This window comes from Tamandua tetradactyla, chromosome 1 (genome assembly GCF_023851605.1).
Source record: "Tamandua tetradactyla isolate mTamTet1 chromosome 1, mTamTet1.pri, whole genome shotgun sequence".
NCBI classification, from domain to species: Eukaryota; Metazoa; Chordata; class Mammalia; order Pilosa; family Myrmecophagidae; genus Tamandua; species Tamandua tetradactyla.
The window spans coordinates 130909831-130928551 of record NC_135327.1 but is presented as its reverse complement, the minus strand read 5'-3'; the positions used below and the strand labels follow the sequence as shown (position 1 = coordinate 130928551).

The following is an 18721-nucleotide window of genomic DNA, read 5'->3' as shown; positions in this document are numbered from 1 at the left end:
TAAATTTGGTTGTTGTTGCTAAATGTTTCTCCAAACAAGCTGCACAGATTCATATTTCCACTAACAATGCTTGAATGGCCCTCTTAAGTCACATTCTGGTTTACACTGGGCATTACCAAAATGTTTCTTTTCAAACTAATTGGTGAAAAATGGATCTGTTGATGTGGTTTTAGTTCGTCTTATTGAATCTACAAATGAATTTTTGATACCTTTTTTTTTTTACATCTAAATACTTGAATTTTGGTATATGAAGTAAAGTTTTATTTTTGATTTATTTATATTGATGTATAACATAAATATACAAAAATATACAAATCACGAGACAATAGCACAATGAATTACCGCACAGGTAACCTGCCCCTGACACAACAGAAATTTACCATTTCAGAAAAGTCCTTTGTCACTCCTCCCAACACTTTCACTTCCTCCTTCCTAGCAGTAACCACTTCCTTGAATTTTAACCACACAAATTTGCTTTGCCAGTTTTTTGAAATTTGTAAGTAAAATAATTATACAGCATGCATCATTTTGTGAGTGGGTTCCATTTCTCAAAATTATCTTTGTGAGATTTGTTCCTGTTATTGAATGTAATTGTATTACTTTCCTTTTAAGGTGCTACATACTATTTATATAATTATTCTATGATGCATTTATCCACGTGTGGTCGGTGGACTTTTAGACTACTTCTGAGTTCTGCTATTATGAATAATACTATTAATATTATGGTACATGTTTGGGTTTTAAAAATATGTATACATTTTCTGTTATTGTACAGTGATTATCTATCTTCTTACTAATTTGTAGGCTTTCTTTGTATGTACTGAACTTCAGCGTTTATGGCTTATACATGCTGTTACTATCTTCTCCAAATCTGGACCTCATATTTTAAAATCTCTTACAAACCTCTTCATAAACACAAATTCTTGATTTTAATTTACCAATCTTTTCCTTTATCTAGATCTCTTTTGTCTGGGTTTATATGTCTTTCTCTGCACCAAGTTCATGAAGGTATTCCTCTTCTTTATGTTCTAAAGGCTTCAGTATTTTCATTTTCACATTCATATGTAAAATCCATTTGAACAGGATTTAGTGTATGGTGAAATGGAGGAGGTTCTTTCTTTTTTCTTGCCAAATGGATACCCAAATGATGCTGCACAGTTTTTTTTTTTAAAGCTGCTTTTCTCATTGCTCTGAAATGTCTCCCTTTTCATTGATCAGTTACCCCTGTGTAAGGAGGACAACTTACAGATTCTCTATTTTGGTCTTATTGTATATCCTTGCAACAATAACACACTATTTAATTACAATGGCACTATAATAATTCTTAATATCTAGAAGAATAAGTCCTTTTCTTTCCATCTTTAAGATTGCATTGGCTACTTTTGTCCTTTGAATCTACTTTTCACACTGTTTATATAGAAGCATATTGTTTAATTTCCAAATATAAAGGGTCGTTTTAGTCATCTTTTGTTTCTTACATCAAGCTTAATTTAAATATGGCTAGATGAATAATATGTATGAATTCAATTGTTTGACATTATTTGAGGATTATCCATTGGTCCCTGTATGTTTTGTAAATATGTCGTGTGCACTTGAACAGTTCGTATATTTTGCACTTCGGGGTAAGAGGGGCAGAAAAGGGGCAGTTTTCTTCCTGTATATGTCAATTAAATCAAGCTTGAACATCTTTTTAAAGCCCCTATACCCTTAATGTTTTTTTGACTGCTTGTTCTAACATTTATTTAGAGGGTAGGTGTCATGATCAGGCTCATGTGTCAACTTGGACAGGTGATGGTGCCCAGTTGTCTGGTAGGACAAATGTTGGCCTGTCTGTTGCTATGAGGACATTTCGTGGACTTAAATCATGATCATGCTGACTGCATTCACAGCTGATTGCATTTGTAATCAGCTAAGGGCAGTGTCCTCTGCAATGAGTGATGCTTAATCTAATCACTTAAAAATTCTTTTAAGAACGATTCAGAAGAGATAATCACTCTTTCTGCTTCAACCAGTGAGTGTCTCCTGTGGCATTCATCCAGACTCTTCCAAGGAGTTGCCAGCTTGCTACCTGCCCTACAGACTCTGGACTCTTCATTCCCATGGTCATTGTGAGATACCTTTTACAAATTTTATGTCTACAGATATCTCCTGCTGATTCTGTTTCTCTAGAGAACCCTAACTAATACAGTAGATAAAAATCATTTTGGATTCGTTATTTTCTCCTTTTAGTTTTGTCAAATATTTTAGGATTCTCTTTTGAGGCTATGTTATCAAGGGCCCACACATTTAGGATTGTTATAGCCTCCTAGTTAATCAACCCTTTAGTCATATGAAAAAGTACACTGAGTTTCTTCTGTTTAATATTAGCACAGTATCATCTTTGTTCTAATCCTTTACATTCACACTTTCTATGTCTTCATATTTAGGCTGTGATTTTTGCAAGTTGTATATGTTTGAATTTCTATTCAATATGAAAATCTTTTCTTTTAAATAGACCATTTTTTTTCAACTAATGAAATTGCTATTATATATGTCCTCCCTGTTAGACATCTTTCTATTTTGCCAATTTTATATTATTTCTTCCTCTCTATTACTTTGGAAGATATGTAAATTCTTGAACTATTCTTCTAATGGAACTTTAGAAGTTAATATGAGTTACTTTGATTTAACCAAATCAGTACTTGACCTTATTCAGGACAGTAAAAGGAATTTAAAACATGGAATCTCTATTCATCCCACTCGATGAACATGCTAATTGGGTGTATTTTATTCTACTTCTATTATAAACAACTTAGGGCATAATTATTGAGGTATTATATGGCAAATATTCACTTAGACTTACCCAAATATTTATAATTTCTGTTGTTCATTTCTTTCTACTTCTCTGAATATTCTTTGATATTCAGCGTATTTCTGGTAATGGCAAATTCTCTCAGGTTTTTTTTGTCTTAAAATGTCTTTTTTTCACATCTCTCTCTCTACTATACTACTAAGAATGGAATTCTGTTCTTCCACTGTTCATATATAAAAGCTAGCTGTCAATCTGCAGATGCAAGCAATGACTATTCTTCTCTGTTTTTCAAATTTTCTCTTTGCATTTGGTCTTCAGCAATTCGTCTATGCCATGCCATGTGTCAATTTCTGTGTATTTATCCTATTTGAGGTTTGAGATAGTTCTTAAATCTGTGGCTTCATGTTAATCATTAGGGATGGAAAATTCTCAACCGTTATTTCTTCAAACATTGTTTCTGCCTTGTCTTCCAAGCTAGATATGGGATCTTTACAACATATGCTATATTTTGTCCTTTCTACATTTCTTAGACTTTTGTCTTTATTGTTTCTGTTCCTGGACAAAGCCATGGATTCTTCTGCCTGATGCATGCAATAACCAATTCCTGAGACATGAGGGTTTCAAAGAGAGAAAGAGTTTATTACTAAGTGCATAGTAGGAGAGCAGATGGCCTAGCAGCCCAAAATCTGTCTCCCCAAGCTACAGTAGTTCTTAGCTTTATTACAGATAAGGATGGACAAGGTTTAGAATAATGAGCACAGTGGCCCAGATAGTGTAATTAGAGGTGATTTAATTATTGAGCATGTGCTGATTGATTACATGCTTAGTCACAGGTAAGTAATGTTTGAATATTATAATAAGATACAGGTGACTTGTAGGTTAAAACCTAAGCTGCTGCACATGTCAAGTGGGCCCATTTTGGTTAGATCTACTCTCAGCTATCAAGATAACTTTGGATTTGGGGTGGGTTAGCTCTGGGCCAACCCAAGCCCATTCATTAATAAACATTTAGTGATTACAAGACTCTAAAGTTGAAAAACCAGGTAACTGGGTACAAATGAAGGCTAGTGACAAGGTTTTTACAATATCAGGGGCAGAAGATAAGGGCTATATAATCATTATCAGAAATTGAGGCAGCAGGATTATAATTTAGAGATTTCAGGAATTTCCCTCTGTCTACTCCAATATACCAGAAAGTAAAAAAGAAATATCTATATAATGATCTAGCAATCAAAATCATCCCTTATATCCTGATTTCTTGGTTACAAGTCCTCTCTCTCTCATTTGATAATTATCCCTCAGTCTTGAGGGATATCTGGGCCATTGCTCTTTTACTGCTTCAAGACTGGAAAGGGGCATTGTTATTAGGGGCTAAGAGATGAAACAATGAAAACAGCTGTTATTGGAGAGTCCAGTATCTCTAGATTTCAAAGCATCTCTGGCAATGCACCAGAGGTTTCAAGTTTCTGAGAAAGAAACTTAAGTAAAATTTTATTGCATACAGGATATCTTTCAGGGATTCCAGGAATACTCTTGGTTGGGGTTTGCCATATTGTGGCAGTTTGCAATATATGGCTGAAACTTGTATTAGAGTAACCCCCAGAATGATCATTCAATGCAATTTGAAATCTCTTAACCATTGACATTCTATTTCTTTACCCTCTTTTGGTCAACTAAGCCATGATGTCAGAGCCAGCCTCATCCTTGGAACTTATGTCTCATTATGTCAGGGCCGGGTTTACACTCCTGGAAATAATGTTGCATGTTGGGGGGAAGCTCAGAGTTTGGTTAGAGAGAGACCATATTTGAGCAACAGCAGAGATTTCCTGGAGATAACTCTTAGGCACTAATTATGAGTAGGTTCAGTTTACTATTACAGAAATAAGTTTCATAAGGGCAAACCTCAAAATTGAGGCATTGGCTTATTAAATTGGGAGCCCCTCTTGCTTAAGAAAATGTCAGGAATTTCCCAGGTGGGGAAGCTTAATAGTTCTATTTTTCCCAGTTCCTCAAGGAACTTTGCAAATACTTTTTCATATTCTGCCTAAAATACTTTGAAATGCATTATTGCATAATATTAACTTGTATGGACTGTTAAGATATTTTTTCTTATTCCAGGTCCTATATAAAATAAAGCTTAAGTAGGTTGTTTGACCACACAGATTAAATTAGATAGTGTAAATTTCATACAAAATAAACATTTTTCTTTTTATCTCACACAAAAGTTAAAATACAGACAATATTATTCTTTACTTTGAATATTGATTTGCCTTAGTTTTAACCAGATCAGTTTCATCACATCTTTAATCAAAGTTTGAAAATTTTCATTTTTTTTAACAATTGCTGTACAGACTTCTACTGACTTTCAGAACTAGAGAACTAAATCTGAGTCACTGGTGTCACACAGATACTGAACATTTCAGGAAACTACTAAGTTGTATAAAGAGTAAAGCATCTCAGAATTTAAAGATAACAGTTAAAGCTTACAATCTGAGCTTTAATTTTTATAAGCATATTTAAATGAAGCTACTTTCAGAAATAAAAACATTAGAGAGTTGTTTTATATTACAAACCATAGCAGAGGTTTTGTTGTGTTTCACTTTTACACATTTACAAGAGTTAACTGACAGATATAATATATATATATATGTCCTGCCCTTCTTTTTCCTTTGCTACAGATGGAGCTCTGACCTTTGGTTGACTGTATATACTTTTAGAGAAGAATTAGAGGAAAGCAGTGCAATGGACAATTTGGTTGTTTCTATGATATGTAGCTTTTAAGAATAACTAAAACTATGACTAACAACATTATATCATTGCTCAACATCATACAGATTAATATCAGGAAATAGCATGGCTGGTGAGAACATCGTTGAGTTTTTAGGAATTTTATGCAATCTACATCATTCAGATCTTATAGTCAGCAATAACTATAAGAAACAACATTCATTTCTTCTAACTCTCTACTATTTTCTGTATCCATTCAAGGCTCGTAGTCCACAATGACTATAGCAAACAAAATCCATTTCATTAAACTTCTGTCACTTTCCATGCCCATTCCACCCAGACTGCACATAATCAGAAATAAATTTGATAATACATTCACAAAGCGTTTGAACCCACATACTTCCTTCCAATCACCAATATTCATGAAGGGAAGAAAAGACAGAGACAGTACAGGATAATGGAAGAAGGGAGAAATTTATGCTTGAGTTTAAAACACAGTCTGGCATCTATATACTTTATACTCAGAACACACAAATGATTATTTACAATATGCCTAAAACATCTCAGTCCAATTCAGAACTACGTTCAGAGGTCAGAAAAACCCCACGTTTGAAATATAATCAGCTTTTTGATATTCAAGTGATTTATATCAAAAAAAACAAAACCTCAAATTTACAATAACATGATTTCTAACTGCTAAATAATACTAGGAATACATTAGTTTAGAAAATTAAGTTATGGCTTCTAAAAAACTAGTCCAGATATCTATTTAACTGCCACTTTCTTATTAAAGGTTTTAAACAAGACCTTCTCTTCTATGAGGTCTTCTTAGTTCTTTCATTATCTATGTGCCTTTTAAATTCTTCCAGCTCTTTTATTCCTTCATTATTAATCTCTCACACTAGGCCCTTGTACAAGAATATTCTAACTAGAATACAAACTCTTTGAAGCTAAGATTAGGTTTTATCTATTTATGGCAGCATTTACTAACAGAAATATTCTGATCGACAGTAAAAGGCCACTACAAGTTCAAATTCTTTCACATACCGAGAAAACAAATAGCCAAGTAACCATAGGTCAGATTCTTTGAAATCGAGGTAATTGAGGTTATATAAAAAATCCATTTATATTTCTTATTAACTTAACTAATTTCTTAAATAGAATATGTTTGAAGCATAGGCATATTTTTAATTTTTTTATACTTTATATGTGCTATTACCAGGTACATTGCTCAATTAATGCAACCTAATCTATCTAGTTAGGCTATTTTAAGAGGAATCATAAGAATGTATTTATAATACTAGCTTCTTTTATCAGTAAGCTTATATAGATTCAGGGAAAACACATCCAAACAGAATAAAATCACATATGTTCAATTAAAAATTCATTATAAAATTCCTTTTATCAATGGTCAAAAAAATTTTGTTTTCATAATATCTTAAAATGGCAAACAGTTTTAAAAGTGCACTGATTAGCAAGTTCTGGAAAATATACTGCAATTGTTTAATTTGTTCTAAATCTAAATCTATGAAAACTTTTCCAAATCTCTCAAAAGTCTTTCATTTTATTTACTGAAATATGGTAATTAGATTTTATTCAGTTACTCGTATCCCAAGGCTATTTATATTTTAATAATAATCTGATTACTATACTTACCATTGCAAAGGTATTATTGGAAAAGAATGATATTAACAAACCTAGCCTCTTCTACAGCATTTTTTATGCTTACCATTTCTAATCTCCAGGCCCATAAAAAAAAGAATCCTAAACCACCCCTCACCATATCTTTCTGTGCCTCGCCCTTCTACCCTAACTGCTTTAGGTGGTTGGGCCTAGGCATTATGAAGCCTGGCTGAAAGAAAGTTTTAGGTGAGTGCTAAATAGAGAGTTTCTGTGCCTTTCTTTATTTCCAATTTTTATAGTTATTTTACTAAAAGCTGTAACCAAAATCATTGGAAAACATCTTTGCTTTTTCCAGAGGCAGCCCTTTGGCAGTTTTCTGCTGCCTTAGGGAAATTCTGGTAGCAGTTTCTTTCTAATGTCCAGGTTTGCTTATAGTTATCATGAAACCAAGGCTTTGAATCTTGCCATTCAGAGAGATTTTTCTCTTTTTACTCTTTTCCTTAGTAGTACTAATTTATACATTTATATAAGATGCCTACGCATCTTATTTCTAAGCAGTTCAAATAGAGTTCTTTAAGAATTTTCTTACTAATTTGCTATTACCATCTGGAGGTATGAGAATATACATCGAACAGGCAGACAGACACAAATAGAAAGTTAGTTACACAACAAGTAGGAACACAGAAGTACTTTTGAGATGGGCAAATAAAGGTTGAATATACTATATCATCCCATTTCTACCTTTTTGCAGAATAATTTTAACTATAATATTTTAAATTTTAACTGTAATGGTACTATTTTCATTTTAAATCATTAAAGTTAGATTATGTTACAGAAATGAACTCCTTTTTATAGACAACCAAAATCTTTTCAACTTTCAATACAGCTCAAAGGTTCCCTTTTTAAAGAATTTCTGTAATCAGTAACCAATTAGGAATATTTGACCAAAGCAAATTCAGGGACATACCAACCAACAAATTTAAACAGACACAGCCCTTATATATTTAAGTAACATACCAATTAATAACCAGACCAAACACCCCAACTAACAAACAGGCATTAAACACAACACACCAATGAACAATTAAACAATACCTAGGGAACACACAGACTAACACTTAAACAGGCCTACTTAATTTCATTAAACATCAATTAATTGTTGGATTGGGTCAGGACTTCAAACCCTGCATAGTACAGGACCCAGAAACAAAGGGTGTAGAGGTCAGAACAAAGGGGATCATTCTGGAAGCATGACCCAGGCCTAGGTGAAGACTTGAATGGACTATTCACTCCCCGACCCATTTTTACCCTGATGAACCACTCACCCAGTCAGATATCTGGACATGGAACAGGAAATGGTTCCTCTTTTTGATGCTTTCTAAAGGCACCAGAAGTCTCTGGAGTGCTGGCAGAACAAAGGAGCCATGGTTGCAGAGGCTCTAGACTAAGTTCAGTCCAGCAGCCACAAAGGGCTTGGTTACCTGGTTTACCTGTTCTGCTGAAGCTCCAGAGTTCCAGCATCTGTCCGAGGGGGTCACCAAGTTGTTACCAGACAAAGGCCATGCATTCTTTTGCCTGATGCGTGCAATAACCAATTCCTGAGGCACCAGGGTTTCAAAGACAGAAAGAGTTTATTTTTAGGCATGTACTGGAGAGCAGATGGCCTAGTGATCCAAAATCTGTCTCCCCAAACTCACAGTAATTCTGATAGTTTTATTAGAGGAAAGGATGGGCAAGGTTTAGGATAATGAGCCCACTGACCCTAGATGATGTAATTAGAGGCCATTTAATTTTTGAGCACGCAGAGATTGATTACGTGCTTAATCACAGGTAAGAAAATGGCTGAATATTATAATGAGATATAGGTGACTTGTAGGTTAAAGTCTAAGCTACTGCACAAGTCAGGCTGGCCCACCTAGCTTAGATCCACTATCAGCACTAGGTTTTTATAATTACAGGGGCAAAAGTAAAGGGCTATGCAATCATTACTGAGATTGTCTACTCCATAATACCAGAAAGTAAAGAGGAATATCTATATAATGATTAAGTAATCAGAATCATCCCTTAAATCCTGATTTTTTGGTTACACTTCAGTCTGGACTTTTTCTTCTATTCTATCCTCTTTATTACTAATTACCTGTCCATCTATGTCTAATACATTATTAGATCAATTCAGTGCATTTTACATGAATTATTACATTTTATATTTCATAACATCAATATAGTTCTTCTATGATTGCCAAGTTTCTAACAAAATATACTTACCCAAATATATTAAGTTTATTTATGTTAAAATATGTCTCTGATAACTACATTCCTGGATCTCCTGTGCATCTGCTTTTTGTTTTAGTCATGTTATGTTGCTTCCAAATAGGTGTTTTTTTTTTAAATTTAATATTTGGGTATAACTTAAAAAGAAAAAAGTAAACAAAGCTATAAACTGCAGATCAATGAATTTTTACATATCTGTATACCCAAGGAATAATCACCTAAACAACAAGATGTGGAACATGTCCAGGAAGCACAAGGGAGTATTCCCCAAGCAATGTTTCCATTATTCTGCTATCTTACACTGGTTTAGTTTTGCCTATTTAAAATATCATAATAAAGGAAGTCTGCATGTATTCTTTTGTGCCTTTTCTCTAAATTTCAAAATTCTGCCTGTGAGATTAATACATATTCTTGTTTACAATATGTTTTTTCTTTTAATAGCTAAGTGATATTCCATTTTATGAATATGTTAGTATATATTTATCATAGATGTGATTATTTTTTATTGACTTCTGTGGGTTATTTGAAAAAATATCAAAGTATACCAGAAGGAAAGATAGAGGATAAAGACTGGGAAGGTATAACTTAGCAATGCTACAGTAAACAATCATGGTGATGAAACATACAAATATAAAAATGTTTTTGCATGAGGGAGAGCAAATGAATGTCTACATTGCAGGGTGTTGACAATGGGATGGTATGGGGGAATACAATCTATGCAAACTTGGGTCTATAGTTAACAATAACATTGTAATATAGCATTGTAATATATATGTAATGTAATATATCCATTGAATATAGCAAAGGCAATACGCCAAAGCTAAATGCCAAATGCAGGGGTTATGAGAGAGGGGTATGGGACTCTTTGCTTAAGGGATGGAAATGTCCTTACATAGATTGTGGTGAAGGCATGCTATGTGATTATACCAGGAAACACTGATTTTTTATGTAGGTTAGATTGTATGATGTGAGAATAAAACCATTTAAAAATGAACAGAGAGGGCGGGCCACGATGGCTTAACAGGCAGGTTCTCGCCTGACATGCCAGAGACCAGGATTCGATTCCTGGTGCCTGCCCGTGGAAAAACGAAAAACAAAAATGACCAGAGAGTTACAACTGCTGAAGAAAAGGTGGAGAGAGAGGTGTACCTATTCACTGTTGGTAGGTAAGTAGAGTGGTGCATCCCCTCTGGAAGGTAGTCCGGTAACACCACAGGAGGCTAGGGGTAGGGTTGCCCCAAGATCCTGCAACCCGTATTCAGGTGTACACTCGGAGGAACTGAGAGTGGGGGCGCCAATGGACATTTGCACACTAGCATTTATGATGGCAGTGTTGACAATTCGCAATGGATGGAGGTCGCCTAAGGGTACATCAGTGACTGTTGAACAGAAGGGTGAACTCTGGCATATACCTACAATGGATTATTGAGTGGCTGTGAGAAAGAATAAAGTCGTAATGCATATAGTTAGGTGAATGAAACTCAAAGACAGTATGTTCAGCAAAATAAGCAGAAATGAAAAGAAAAACTTTGTAACATCTCACTATATGGGCTAACAGTACTGTGAAAACTCTGAGAATTGAGTTTGGGAGCATAGGTTATCAGGTAAAGTCCTATTGTAAAGATCCCTCATTTGTAAGCTCTTCCAGCAGTCACATCTACTCCAGAGTTGTAACTGTTATTTCTAAATTCTGAGATGCTGAACTATTTGTGTATAACCTGGCTGTTCCCTAGAATTTTGGGATTAGATTGTGACACCTGAGATTCAGAGCCAAAGTTCTGCAGCTATAAAAGTCAACATTACCCCATACAGCTCCTGCTAAAAACACTGAAAAAGTGATCAAACTTCAATTAGAGTCATGAATGAAACTGATCCGGGTAGGACTAAGGTAAATCAGACTGAAGGGTAAAAGTAAAGGCTGATTTTGATAGTGTTTTAAATCTTCAACATCTGTGTGACACCAAAGGAAAAAATGTTTATTTGGTGCAAAATTCATATTTTTATTAGCATACTATCTAATTTAACCTGCTTGGTCAGCTTATTTGAACACCCATAATTACATGAAAACTTGAATAGGGAGTGAAATCTTGTTTGTACAGGTTGGTGTGATGCTCTGATATATCCCAGAGTATGAGGGCAGAAGATTAAAAAGTATTTGCAAAGTCCCCTAGAGGGACTGGGGGGAAAGGTGGAAATACATTCTCGCAAACATTAGGGATTGCCAATTTGACCGGTTGGGCCCTCGATCTTGGGGCTTACCCTTATTAAAACCTATTCTTGCAGAGGAAACACCAAACCAACTTATGATTATGCCTAAGAGTCACCCCCAGAGAACCTCCTTTTTGGCTCAGATGTGGCTTCTCTCCTTAAGCCAACTCTGCTGGTAAACTCTCTGCCCTCCCCACTACATAGAACATGACTCCCAGGGATGAAAAATCTTCTCAGCAACTTGGGACATGACTCCTGGGGATGAACTTGGTCCTGGCATTGTGGAGTTGAGAAAAACTTCTTGACCAAAAAAGGGGAAGAGAAATGAAATAAAATAAAGTTTCAGTGGCTGAGATATTTCAAATACAGTTGAAATGTCATTCTGGAGGTTATTCTTATGCAGTTTTTAGTGTATTGGAGTAGCTAGAGGGAAATACTTGAAACTGTTCAACTGTAATCCAGTAGCCTTGATTCTTGAAGATGATTGAATAACTATAGAGCTTTTAAGGTGGGTCTGTGTGATTGTGTAAAACTTGTGACTGACTGTCCCATTATCCAGTGTATGGACAGATGAATAAGTAAAAAAGAAGAAAAATAAATAAAAAATAGGAGAGTTTGGGGGATATGGGATGTTTTGGGTGTTATATTTTACTTTTATTTATATTTTTTGAAGTAATGAAAATGTTCAAAAATCGATTGTGGTGATGAATGCATAGCTATATGAGAATAACTGTGAACCACTGATGGTAAACTTTGGGAGATTATATAGTATGTGAATTACTATATACATCAATTAAAAAATGTCAAAGTGATTTGAAAGCTGAGATGATGTTAGCTTCCTACAAATAGGATTTTGTTTTTAGGCAGTATCTTATGATGAATCTCCTTAATCCAAGCAAGTCTTAAATACTTTGAAACTGGGATATGAGGACCAGTGTATTTTCGAGTCACCCTTATTTTCTGGGTGCAGTACTTTTGGGTGAACAACTTCATTTGTGAATAATAAATCATACACCACTTTCCTGAGTGGGTCTTAATAACCACTTTTGTCTCCTAGCCCTACTAGTTTGCAGAGAGATTGGCACTACTCTTAAGCTCTCATCCGTCTCTTCTGGAAACAGAAAGTGGTATACATGTATATATGGCATGAAATGTATTTTGCCCATTGAAAAAAAGTAGTTTTTTTAAAAGAATATCCCATATACCATGTACCTTAAAAATGTGCAGGGATTACTTTATTTTATTGTCTCAAACACTTTAATAGTTATCACTTCTTTTATATGTCACTATTATTTCTTTGCTCTTAACATTAGCCACTCTTTCAAATCTGAAGTGAATGAAATTGAACTGCATATGATCAGCTTAATTCATTCACTATACTTCATTTTGTGTAAATAAAGTTACATTTAGACTGTCCATTTTCATATCATGTTTCATCAATCTTTGCCAAAAGAATGTCAATATTTTTGTCATTAATTTCTTATCAAATGTCTATTTCTTTTTAATTTCATTTCTATTTCATTCTTATCTCCTATCAAATTTTAACACTAGGAGCTGAAGGAAGGCTTTCAACGTACTAGTGAAGCAATAGTTATGCACTCTAAAAGCTAAGTGATACCTTTTGATAATCCTTCAATAGACCAGACCTAAATACAAAAGTAGTTCACAAGTATACTTGAAAGACAGATAACTACAATCCCAGGCCCCAAAGGAATTCATAGCCAATTTGCAGATAGATAAATATAGATATGTATCTTTTTCCAGTAAATGCCTTTTGTGACTCAACCAAATATAAAAAATTAGATGGTGTATTTGTTTTTCCATTTTTTTCCGGTGGATGGTTTAAATATAAAGCAATTATTCTGGTTTCCATAAGCTGCAGTAAGAATTCAGTCTCATTGGATTAAGTTAATTATGTTGTGTGTAATACAGCAATTAAGAATTTACATAAAGATGCAATCAAATTCATTTCACAAATCAAGAGAACTAAAAGAAAGTTTCCTTTTTTTCAAACGTGTAAGATATTTGGAAATTATTTCACCTCTCTCAGTCTCACTTTCTACCTCTTTGAAATCAAGATGCCAGTAATAAATATTTTGTACAGCTGTGAGGATTATTTTAAACAGATTATGTGAGAGCATAATACAAGGGGAATCTCTTATTGCTTAATAAATATTTACTTGAATTTAAATCTAAAACTGATAAGTCTGAATAATCCAATTCATGAGGTACATTTTTTCTCTCAGATACCATTTGAAATAGAATGTGAAGTTATATCACATACGTATAAAAAGTAGCAGGTTGTCATCAAGGAATCCCTTGATACTGTGTCAAACTTTAGGGACACCCAAATCTATAGGCTGAGCCTTTGATCATGAGGCTTACTCTTGTGACGCTTATGTGGGTAGTGGAGAAGTTAGACTACCTATCGGCATGCCTAAGAGTTACTTCTGGAGAACCTCTGTTGTTACTCAGATGTGGTCTCAGTCTCTCTAAGCCCACTCTGCTAGTGAAATCATTGCGCCCCATCCCCCCACCCCCATATGGGACATGACATCCAGGGGTGAAAATTTCCCTGGTGATGTGAGAGATGACTCCCAGGAATGAATCCAGACCTGGCACTGTAGGATCAACAATTCCATCCTGACCAAAAGGGGAGAAGAAATGTAATTAATAAAGTATCAATGGCAGAGAGAGTTCAAATAGAGTCAAAAGGCTACTCCAGAAGTTGCTCTTATGCAAGCTTCAGTGAGACTTTGCTATTTATCCTAACCTGCCAACCCTCAACCAGGACCATTCCAGCCAATCCTAAAGAACACCTAGGGCACTATATAAGATTCCACAGGGTTCCATGCACTAGAGTAACTTTCCAGAAACCTACACCCTCCAGATGGATGCCTGGTCCAGCTAAGTCCTGAAACCTAGCCCAGCCTCTCCAGAACATCAGATAGTTCATCTCCCTACCCCATGTTAGTGACAGACCCTTCCAAAATGAAAAATTTAGAACTGCCAGAGCCCAAACACCCCTAAAGAGAGGGATGGAAAGATGAAAGATGATGGTGGAGCTATATAGAGTAGATAGGATTTAACCTATAGATATGAATGCTGAATCATTAAATTGATATCTCTTTAGTCTCCAGTATTTTAGAGTACCTAGAAGTAAAAACCTGAAATTGTGAAATTGTAACCCACGTCAAAGTCTGAAATATGTTCTACAACTAATTGTGGTGCTATGCTTTGAAATTTATTGCTTTTTGGAATGTATGTTATTTTTCACAGAAAAAAGAAGGAAAAGAAGTCGATTGTGATGATAAAAAAATATTTAAGCCTTTTAGCTTCCTATATTCTTCCTATATTCTTTTAGCTTCCTATATTTTGTACAGCAACTAGAAGGAAAAATCTGAGAGGATCGTATGTTAGCCCATGACAAACTCTGGGATCTGTCCTGTAACTACTTGTTGAAGAGTACTTGGAAAACTATTGCTTTTTTAAATTTTTTTACTTTGTATATGTGTTACACTATACAATTAAAAGTTAAAAATAAAAGAATAATAGTAGGTTTTGTTTCAAAATTGCAACCATGAAGTGTTCTCTTCAGTTTTTTAATTCTCTAAATAAATAGGTATGAAGTGAGACTGATGCAGCAGTAAACTTAAAAAAAATCATATAATAAAAATAACAACAGGGAGGATAACAAATGCACCCATAGTAGGTGTGCAAGATGATCCATCGAATTATAGGAAAAAATATTAGAAATTGCATTTATAATTCAATAATATGATGAAGATATCATTATCATGCAGCTTAAAAGAGCCATAATCCAAGCAATAAGAACCATCCCTCAAAGCCCAATTATCTATCTGAACTGAATTTCTAAACACTGCCTCATAATATAATAGGCAACAGAAGACTGGCACATAGTACTATTCCTGTCACTCTAAGTTCCTCCCTCTTCGTTGTTCCCAAACTGCAACACTCCTTGGCCACTTGCCTTTGTTTGCATAAATAGGAACAAAGACTCAAACAAACGTAAGAGCAAACAGTCTCTGGAAGAAATGTTCTGAAAATTTAAAAAAGAGTAAATATGAAAATTATTTTATTCACAGCAGAGTTTCTTGTTTTGGGTTTGTTCTTTGCAACAACACTAGAGCCTGGTTAATTTCCCAATCCTTTGACTTCCTGGCTTAAAAATTTCAACAAGGAAGATCCCAAACAACTGAATTTATATCAAGAAACTTGTAAATGTGTTCGAACAGAATTAATAGAACAATATCATCTAATTTTCAAGTGGATCTGGGTTTTCTGTGATTTCAATGTTATATACTGTTCTCAATGAGTGTATTTAACACATATATACTTCATGTATCTTTCCTATAAAATTGAAAGATTCACGAAGAGCTTATATTATGCATGAGTTCATATTTATTTTTGTTCCTTAGGGCCAAGTATGGAATGTTATAAAAGCATTTTTCCATTTGTAGCCCATTCTATTTTTCAAATTGCTCTTATCTACTGGTCTCTGATAATCTCATTAAGAAAGGAAAAAAACATGGACTCTTTTCCATTTATTCTTTTATTATAATTTAGCTTCTAGAAACATATATTCAATTTCTATTTCAAAATATGCTTGTCAAGGTCCTTCAGTTAAGATTATGAGCCAAAACAAGGCTTCAGAGAGTGCGTTCATTTATTCATATATTTTCAAAATGGAAAATTTAAATACTCATATATTTATGAACTGTTTATTTTGAAATAATTAAAGAATCACAGGAAGCTGCAAAGATAGTACAGAGACATCACATGTACACTTCACCCAGCTTCCTCATCTTAGGTATTTATGATAGCAAATGCAGGAATTGACATTGATATATGGTGTGTGTTTAGTTCTGTCTTGCCTTATCACATGTAGATTGGAGTATCATTTCTGTATTCAAAGTACAAATTATTATTTCATCACAAAGATTTTCTTCATGTTGCTTCTTTATAATTCTACTCACCATCCATAACCCATTTAATGCATTCAGATATTATATCTATTTTTGTCATTTCAAGAATGTTAAGTAAATAGAATCACACAGAATATGACCTTATGAGGTTGGCTTTTTATTTTTTCACTCAGTGTAATGATTTTGAGATCCATCCAAATTATTGAGTATGTTGATAGATTGTTGCTTTTTTATTGCTGAGTAGTATTTCATAGAATTTACATACCATGCTTTTACATATCTGTTTGTTTAACCATTCACCTATTGTAGGATATTTTGGTTGTTAGAGTTGAGGTTACTACAAATAAAGCTGATGTTAACTGTGTACAGTCTTCTTTGTGGACATAAATTTTATCTCTCTAGAACAAATGCTGAACTGGGCAATTTCTGGTAAGTATGTGTTTAGTTCTTTAAGGAACTGCCAAACTATTTTCCAGAGTACCTGTATCATTTTACATTCCCATCAGCAATGCATAAAAGATGCAGTATCTCTGTATTCTCATCAGTATTTGTTTATTGTCATTTTTATTTTAGCTATTCTAATAGGAGTGGGGTGATATCAAATTAATTATTTGCATTTCCACAAAGGCTAGTCATGCTGAACCTCTTTTCAAGGGCTTAATTGGTATCCATATATCCTCTTTGATCAAATCTCTCTTCATGTATTTGCTCATATGCAAATCATATGCATATAAAGTCATAAATCATATTTCCGTTTGATTTATCTACCATTTTTTAGTGTATCTCTTTGTGTAACTGTTTTAGTGATCACTTTAGGTATCACAGTGTATTTATACAATTTATTACACTCTTCCGGGGGTATCATTTTACCAGTATGAGTGAAATGTAGAAACTTAACCTCGCTGTACACCCTAACCTCTCCCTTTATAATTAAATTGTCTTAAATAGTCGCTGTACATACATTAAGAACAACATCTGATTGTATAATAATTTTTCCTTCAACCATTAAAACATTTTAAAAACACAACAGCAGAAGGAAGGTTTGTTATAATCATCCAAACTTTTGTCTACTATGTTCTTTCTTCCTGATGTTCTAAGCTTCCTTTCTGCTTCGAGAATTTTTTAGCAATGCTTTTAGGATAGGTCTATCATCTACACATTCTTAGTTTTCTTTCTTCTGAGAATGTTCATACTTTTACCAGATATAGAAATCTCTTGATTTTTCTCTCACCATTTGAAAAATTCTGTGCAACTTCCTTCTGTCTCTAGATTTTATGACAAATACACTGAAATTCTGTTTTTCTCCTATAGATAGGGTTGCATTTCTCATGCCCAAGCTCCTGTCTTTGTTTTTAGTTTTCAGAAGTCTGACCGTGATGTGCTTTGGACTTTTTGTGCCATTTCCTATTTGGGCTATCTTCAGCTTTTGAATAGATAGGTTTACATCTTCTGCCCATCTTGGGAACTTTTCAGCTGTTATTATTTTGCTTGCTTTTAACCATCTCTCTCTCACACATGCATCCACATTCACATATTACACACAGTATCTCTCATCTTCTTGGAGGCCTGCAGCATGAAGAGCAGACATTCTTATAGTCTCACAGCTCCCTGCAGCTTTGTTCTTCTTTAAAAAATGTATAGTCAATTTCTCTCTGTTGTTCAGATTTTGTAATTTACATTGCTATATATTCTAGTTCTCTGGATTCTTTCCTCTGTCCCTACTTTCTATGGTTGCGTCCTTAAATTCGTAACAGTTCCCGAATGCAAGTTGAGCCCACTAGTCCAGGTCTGACAAGTCTCCACTTAAAAAATAATAATAACCCTCCTTGATGAGTCTCCTCATTTTATTGATGTCATCCACAATCACAGGGAAACAGGTAGTGAATTGGAAGAGTAGTAATAAAACTCAGTAACCCCTTCAACTCTAGACACAACTTTGGCCTTAGTCTCTTTAAGAAATTCATGCAGGTCTTGGAGATGCAGGCTTTTATCACCAGTTCTACAGAAGCAGATGAGACCTTAGGCATTCACAAGAAAGGTGTTTCTGTGCACTTTTAATTTATATCCCTAAACCCATTGTTCAAAATACCAGATTGTCATACCATCTATGTTCTGTACATACAGCAAGGATACTGGTGGATAGAGCTCTATAATT

At 34.3% G+C, this 18721-nt stretch overlaps 1 long non-coding RNA gene across 1 annotated transcript in view; it reads left to right on the top strand.

Moving 5' to 3' along the window:
- Positions 1-11193: 11193 nt before the first annotated feature.
- Positions 11194-18721, top strand: part of LOC143686535 (uncharacterized) — a 29594-nt gene continuing 22066 nt past the window's right edge. The window contains exon 1 of the long non-coding RNA XR_013177251.1: positions 11194-11300. This is a non-coding gene — a long non-coding RNA (uncharacterized LOC143686535). The remainder of the gene's footprint in view (positions 11301-18721) is intronic.